General features: G+C 34.9%; 1 pseudogene; it reads left to right on the top strand.

The window, feature by feature from the left end:
* The first annotated feature begins 4279 nt into the window (after positions 1-4279).
* Positions 4280-7686, top strand: LOC149259280 (rhamnogalacturonan I rhamnosyltransferase 1-like; annotated as a pseudogene).
* The last annotated feature ends 398 nt before the right edge of the window (positions 7687-8084 follow it).

The following is an 8084-nucleotide window of genomic DNA, read 5'->3' as shown; positions in this document are numbered from 1 at the left end:
GAGAAGGATAAACTTTGTTCTTACCATGACATGAGTGAAGGGTTGAATAATCCATTACTCTCTACAACCAAAGGCATTGAGCTTTTTCACACCAACTCCATTCAAAGGAACATAGTGTACCTTCCATGCCACATAAACACATTACCAGTAAGTTGCCAAAAACAATACAAACTAGAAGAAAATAGTCAATATCTTAACAGAACAAATAAAGGTATGTTTTGGAGCCTATGGGCGATATGTACTTGGTGGAAATCTAACTTGCAAAACAAAACTAAGCCTAGCCAAACCCTCCTCCACAACAGAGCAAACCCTCGCTGGATGAGGAGTAGAATGAGCTAGACCGTGTGAGAGGGAGGGGAAGGTTGTTACTTCTGTAACTACCAGCCTTCAAAAAACCACCGTCAGATTGAATCGATAGATCTGAACTGTAGAGTCTAGGGTTGAACTATTATCCAAGTAGTACAAGTCCCCACAATACATATGTTGTATAGCTATGTCATATGGAAATTTTGTATATGTTCTCAAAAAGACCTTGCAATGTTACCATAGTGTATAGACCTAGTGGAGATTTCTTGGTTAATTATATATATGCCACTAGTAGAAAATGATGAAATTAGTGACTAGGTGACTAAAAATGTTAGTCACCACAATTATTTCAAGTGAATTACTACTAAATTTGAGCAATTTTAAGTGACCGAACTAAAAATGACTAACTTAAACGACTAATTTAGTCTAGGGATAAAATATACGACTAGATAATAAGTGCCCAAACTAAAAGCGACTAACTTAAATGACTACTTTAGTCAAGGACTAAAATATATGACTAGATAATAAGTGATAAAATTAATAATGATTAACGTAAATAACTACTATAGTCCAAAGATAAAAATATGACCAAATAAAAAGTACAACAAGTATATGAATTACTCATTTATATTAGTAATTTTTAATAATGTCACTTTGAAAATGGAAAATTGCAATTTTGACACTGAAGTGTTACATTTCACTACAGGGGTCTCTAAATCCATTTGCAATGTTAAATTTAGAGACAAATGGGTCTTTGAATGCATATACAGTTTTAAAATTATGAATACCCTTTTGTCCCTAAATTTTAACACTAGAGATGGATTCTGAGATCCCCTTATTTGAATCAATCTGTAGTGTTAAAATTAGAGACAAAGGGGTCTCTAAGTCCATCTGTAGTGTTAAAATTTAGAGACCCCTTTAAGAGGGTCTCTAAATCTGTCTGCAATGTTAAAATTATTTAGGTAGATGGATTCAACGACCCCCTTAAAGGGGTCCATGAATCCATCTATAATGCTAAAATTATAACAATTTTATACAATATAGAGTATAAGTTTACAATATATAATAGTTTTATACTCTCTTTGGAAGGAGGGACAAGAAAGAGAGACATAATTCTTAAATACTTGTTCAAGAAGATTGATCATGGGAAGATTCAAATATGACCCAAGCACCTTATGATTCTTCTTTTACCATGGTTAAGACCCCAAGTGCCATACATGGTGCAAAAAAACTCCTAATAATATTGAGGCCAAACTTAGAGGTCCCAAGACCTAACTATGGCACATAAAACCTTCAAATAACACCCATAATGTCACACTTGAAGGCTAGATATATCTTAGATAAGATATGTGTGGTGGTTTGAGGCCTTATTCATGTCCATTGAACTACTAGAGAAATTTTGTTTAGGGACTAAGGATCTTATTTTCCTTCCCTATCCATCGTAAAGGCCATAAACCCCATTCTTATTATGAAAAACATACTAATTGTGCTCATATTCCCATTATAATATTTTGTTCATGGACATTAAACATGAGAAATAATTGTTTTAGGCCTAAGGCCCTTTTTCATTCCTTGGTCAAGATATAAGCCCTAACTCCCATATATTATGTGGAAAACCTCATAATGGAGCCCTTATCCTAGATGGAGGCCTAAATTCCCTCAAAGATGATTTATATTGTTCTTTATGGTATTTTTTATGCAGTGTAAGCTAAAGAAGTTTCATTTTGGGCCTGAGGCCATTGTTTTCATTCCTTTGCCATGGTACAAGCCTAAGACCCATAATTCTTACTATGTAAAATATACCAATGGCACTAAAGATCCCCCATAGAGGCCTAATATCCCCTATAGAGGTCGTGTGTGGTTCTTTGAGAACTACTTCACAAAGCTTAATCATCAAAGATTCAAATAAGGCCTAAGCCACTTATGTTCTTATTTTGACCAACTCTACACTTGTAAGCATCGTATGTGATTTAAAAACCCCTTAATTTCATTAAGGTTCAATGATGAGGCTCCAAGACCCAATCATGATGTGCAAAGTTTTTTAATGGAAGACACATCCCTCATAGAAGCCAAAGAATATCCCTTAGAGAATATAATTAATGTGGTGGTTTGAAGCCTTTTTAATGACCACTAATTATTTAGGACTTTAAGTCTCTTTTATAAAATTTCCTTCCTTGGCCATAGTAAAGGCCATGATACCCATTCTTATTATGTAAAACATACTAAATTCCCATATTCCCAGCTAGAGGTCTTGTTCATGGAAATTGAGCATGAGAAAGATTAATTTAGGGATTAAGGCCCTTATTATCCTCTCCTAATCATAAAATAGACACTAACTCCCATATGTGGTGATAAATTCCTCTTATGGTGCCCATATACTGACTTAAGACCAAAGATTCATTAAAGAAGATCTATGTGGTTTTTAAGTCTAGCTCACAACCCTTGAGACCAAAAAGCTTCTTGTAAGTTGTAATTCCTTTGATTACCTCCCCTACCCATGGTACATTCCTTGACTCCTATACATGGTGTGAAAAAAATCCTAATAGAATTGATATCCCATATTATCCTTAAAATTATTTAGAGATGATCTATGTGGTTGTTCAATGTCAAATTCATGGCCCTTGAGCACGAGAAGCTTCATTTCAGAAGTAGAGACCTTTTTCTCCTTACCCCATACTAATTTTTATTATGCAAAGAATAGTAATGATGCCCATATTCATAGTCTAAGGCCCTTTTCACATCCATTGGTAAAGGCCTTGAGAATTATTCCCACTGTGCAAAATGTGGTAATATTAGTAAAGATAAAGGCCCCAATAGAAATTTCTCCATTGTTCATAACATTTCATAATGTTAAATGTGGGCAATTGGCCTCATTGTAATAGGAGGAAGCTTAGTTCAAAAAAATAATAATTGTCAAAGTTTTAGGAGAGGGTATGTTATCATACATTTCTATGTCTATGTTGAAACAAGAAGAAACCTTGACATGATTTTAATGTTGAGTCTTTTAATTTATCTCAATACATGAAAAATGGTGGCCACATAAAAAAATTATACTCTTTGACACACATAAATATCATTGCATAGAACCACAAATTACATTGATTAAAACTTAAATTTTACATATTAAATAGTTTATATACAACTAATATTGTGTTTATTTTTATTAAAATTTTAAATTAATACTATGTATAATTTTTTTTATAAATATTATTATCGTATTTAATTTTCGCTATAGAATTGGATGTTCAACCCAACGAATCTTCTTGCTCGCTTTTAGTTGTTCCCTCTTATCATAATTAACACTTGGAAACCACATATAAAACCCAACTATATAAAACCCACATATAATTAACACGTGGAAACCCACATATAAAACCCAACTGCAATTGCAAAAGCTTTTGCAACAGAAAGAGCGGCAATTGATTTTAAAATCTTTTGCAATAGAAAGAGTGGCAATTGATTTTAAAGCATGATCAGATCTCGGACAATGGAATTGTGGGCAACACTGGTGCCACCCAGATCTAGGACTCGTCCAAGCTGCTTGACGTCTTGCCTAAAACCATCTCACGACATAAAATTTTCCATCAAAATGTGTTGCTTTTGAAGGGCGTAGAATGCAGTGACCGAGACGATGCATGGACTCTTTCAAAAAACCCCAAGACCTCCACAATTTTTACACCTTATCGAATTCTTTCCTGCCACCAACATATAACATTCTTGAGATACATTACACCAGTGATACCCATCTATAGTTATGCAAAGACATGTTATATGAACCCCCGAAATCCATACCCACATTATTTTCTGCCGCTTTTGGGTCCCTGCACAATTCATCACTTAGACTAGCAAAAGTGTTCCTTGTACAAAATTTCCTTATAGCCTGCTAGACTTTGAGGCCTCTAGGTAGAAGACATTTTTCCCACCACAACGGTAACTTCGTTAATAAAATCTGCGAAGATATCAGGCGGGGTAGATGGGATCTCTTACAGCAGGATTCAGTGCCTTCCACATTACCCCCATTGATGATCACACAAGTTTTGTTGAGGACACAATTAGAACTAGCAATGGCCTTCCAATTCTTCAACTGGGCAGAATGGAAAAACAGAGTAAGGCACAGTTTACAGAGCTGGTGTGTCATGGTCAATATTCTGAGCTTTGCCAGAATGTTTCAGATGCAATAACCCTGATTCGCCACTCAATATCAGGTCATGAGACCTGCAATGAGGTATTTGACGGGCTTCTAGAGACCTCAAACTGGTGCAATTGGAATCCTGTGGTGTTTGATATGCTCATCAAGGCTTATGTCCAGCGTGGGAGGGCGCAGGACGTTGCTCAGATATTCAGGCTAATGGAATTTATTGATTCTGTTCCTCACATCACTGCCTGCAATAACATTCTGAATGGTTTATTGAAGTCCAATTGCATCAATCTATGCTGGGAAATCTATATTGAAATGGGTAAGAGACAAATACCTCCCAATGCTTTTAATTTCAATATAATAATTCATGCTTTATGCAGAGAAGGTAACTTGGAAGAGAGCTTTCAGTCTCATATTGTAACATATAATACTCTCATTGATGGGTATTATAAGCCCTCTCCACTATAAGCCCTCTGTAATCTTAGTTTAGTTCTTATTAGGCATTTAACCTTACCAGAATTTCTTCCAGCTATTGCCTTCATGCCATGAGTCCTTATCTTAAGAGCAAGGAATGAGAAGCAAAGGCATGGCTAGTGACTAGAGTGAAGTTGCAACAAGTTAGTTGTACTAGAAGGTGCAATTGAATCACTACCTTCAAGGAGATCTAATGCTTGTGAGGTATTTTGGTTTTGCTGAGCCTGTACCTCAAAGGAAGTTATAACTGATGGAAGTTTTATTTCCCTTCATATAGGTGCTTTTTTGTCCACCACATACCTAATTAAGTTTGAAATTTGAAAATCCCTCTATAGATGAGAAGTGAAAATCCATTCTTGTTTTTCCTAGCTCGTTTAGTTTCAGATTGATGTCATCCACTTTACTATTGTCGATTATCAAGATTCATAATCTTGCATTGCTTTAATGGCACCAAGAGTAACATAGATTATATTTGCAGGCTTTCACTGTTAAGTGCACTTGTAGGAGGTATGATATCACAATAGACAAATAGAAACTCCATTATGTTTATGGAATTCCTAACTATTAGCTACTTCTAGATGAGCAGGTTTAGAGATACTGCCTTGGAAAGTTAAACTTTTAACATGAACTTATAGTCTTCCAATGATAGAAATGAGCTCTGAAAACAATGAAACTGATTAGAACACCATCCTCCCCATAAGTAAACCACAATTAGTAAATTATGAACAAATTACTTGAATGGTGCTTAGGTTATGTAACTAAGTTTTTTGAAACTAAAAACAAATAAGTGTTTTATGCCATACAAGGTGAACAATGCTACTTAGAGTAATGGCTAACTTCTTTGTTTCTTTCTAGCACAAAGAACTCTTGAGATTTTAGATAAGCTAATTGCAATTTGATGTTTTTCCAGATGATGTAATAATTGTTGACCTAGACTGTGAGTAAAATTGAATTTTTTTAGGCATCATATGGTTTGTACCTTTAAATTCAAATGAAATCGAATATTTTCAGAGTAATTACTCCATTATTTCTTGTAAGGACAAATTTCTCTGGCCATCAGTGTGGAAAGAAAAACATTCTCTTCTCTCAGTTAATTTTAGTTTTTCCCTCCTTTTGGTATCTATTTGAGAAAATCTTGAATATTATACTGAAATTCTTGAGTATGAAAATTGTTGGCAGGACTATATAAAAGCAATGGATACCTAATGGTCTCTTGCAATGGAGGCCTGGATCAGATGTGAGCTGCAATATGCAAGCTGGTTTATCTCCACCTTTTAGAATTATGCACGATTGTCCTTTAGCTAGGGCCTTGATTATGGTTCTCCAAACTCTGTAATTATTTACTTCATGTTGTCACTATGTTTGCTGCATTTTCTTTTGTGATTGTTTTGTGATATATTATCATTTGATCAAGGTCAATCTTTTTCTCATGTTAGATATGTGACATGGTTACAATTATCTCAATGTGACTGTGGTTGTCCCAAAGATGGACAAGGCTTCATTTTGGGCAGATCCCAGGTGTTTAACTTTAGTATTCCTCCTATCTGTTAATAGATCTTCAGTATGTTTTATTGATTGATTTCAACATTGGGTATTGCATGGCATTAATTACTTGTGGGGGTGGTTTATCCTTCATGTTTCCTTTTGCAAAAAATAATCTTTAATTTTATGTGAACAATAAATTTGAAGACATTTTTGATGTGGATTGGTTTATCACATCTCTCAGAGGCAAGTTTCAGATAGTAAAGAAGCTTCCTTCAAAGCTAAAGGAAAAGGCAGAAGATGGGGCAGTCTTCACCATGCCTCCTATGAGATGGTCAAACATGTCCTATTACCTGCATCAGGTTGAGTATCGAAGACTATCCTTTAATACTTTGGGCTTTGCACAGAAGGATACTAACAAAGTTTCCTACCATGATACAAATCCTTCCCCTTATAAGAAAGCACAAATTTTTGCATTTTAATAATACATATGCACATCTGGCAAATAATAGCATACTACTTGAGGTTTAAAAGCTATGTTGTCATGTGAATTACAACACTCTGCTTTTCACTTCAAAAATTGATGAATTGGGTCAATTTTTTTTAAATATTGCAACAACATGGTCCTTTTGTGGCTCTTCATCTTTGTTATGAAATGGATATATTGGTTTTTTCTGGTTGCACTCTTCGCTGTATCGATGAATAAGTTGAGGAACTCACCAGACTGAGGTATATTACATGTTTGGAAATCATAATATTTTCCTGGTCAAGTCAAAATCTTTATTGTTAACAATGTTGATCCTATTATCTTGTTGTATTTCTTTCACAGGCATGCCTACCCTTGGTGGAAGGAGGTCATAATTTCTTAAATGAAGAGGAAGGATGGACTGTGTCCTGTAACACTAGAGGAGACTCCATTAGTATTGAAAGCTTTTGATTTTGATAGAAATATTCAGATATGTATTGTTGCTGAAGAAATCTATGGGGGAGAAAGAAGGATGCCTGCCCTCTATTCAACTTATCCAAATATTGTAAGTTGACCGATTCACTCACTTCAACTCATTTTCCTTTGAAGTTGGATTTTCTTATGTCATGCACTCATGCTGATCAACAAAAATCTGCAGGTGAGGAAGGAGACTCTTCTTAGTCCTATGGATTTAAAGCCATTCCAAAATCATTCATCTGAAATGGCTGCACTGGATTACATGGTGTCTTTGGCCAACGATGTGTTTATTCCTACATATGATGACAACATGGAAAAAGTTATGGAAGGGCATTGCAGGTAATCTTATATTGTTTTGCATATATCTGGCAGAGAGGATATAGTGGTTACCTGGTGGTACGAGTTGTAGTGGTGACAAATTTAGTTCTCTTAGAACATACCTTTGTAAGTAGCGTTAAGAAGCCTTGGGAATCAGGTCACAGGTATTATTAGTAATTTTCCAGTCAGTTGTCTACATTATTTATTATATGTTTCCTTTTTCTTTCTTGATTTTGTTGGATACTTTCTTGATTGAGTTTCAGTTCAATGTAAATTGTGGAAACGCTTTGGATGTGTTAATCTTGTTATCCTAGTGATGCATCAACATTTGAGAATTATTGTTATGTTAATATTTTAGAATAAATATCCCTAGTTGTGAAATCCTTAAATGAAACTCTTAGAAGCCCATTTCTAATCAACCCT

Source organism: Pinus tabuliformis, chromosome 6 (genome assembly GCF_031772625.1).
Source record: "Pinus tabuliformis cultivar Carrire ecotype Pingquan chromosome 6, CPIR1, whole genome shotgun sequence".
In the NCBI taxonomy this organism is placed as follows: Eukaryota; Viridiplantae; Streptophyta; class Pinopsida; order Pinales; family Pinaceae; genus Pinus; species Pinus tabuliformis.
The sequence above is the reverse complement of the archived record's forward strand: the minus strand, read 5'-3'. Positions and strand labels throughout refer to the sequence as shown.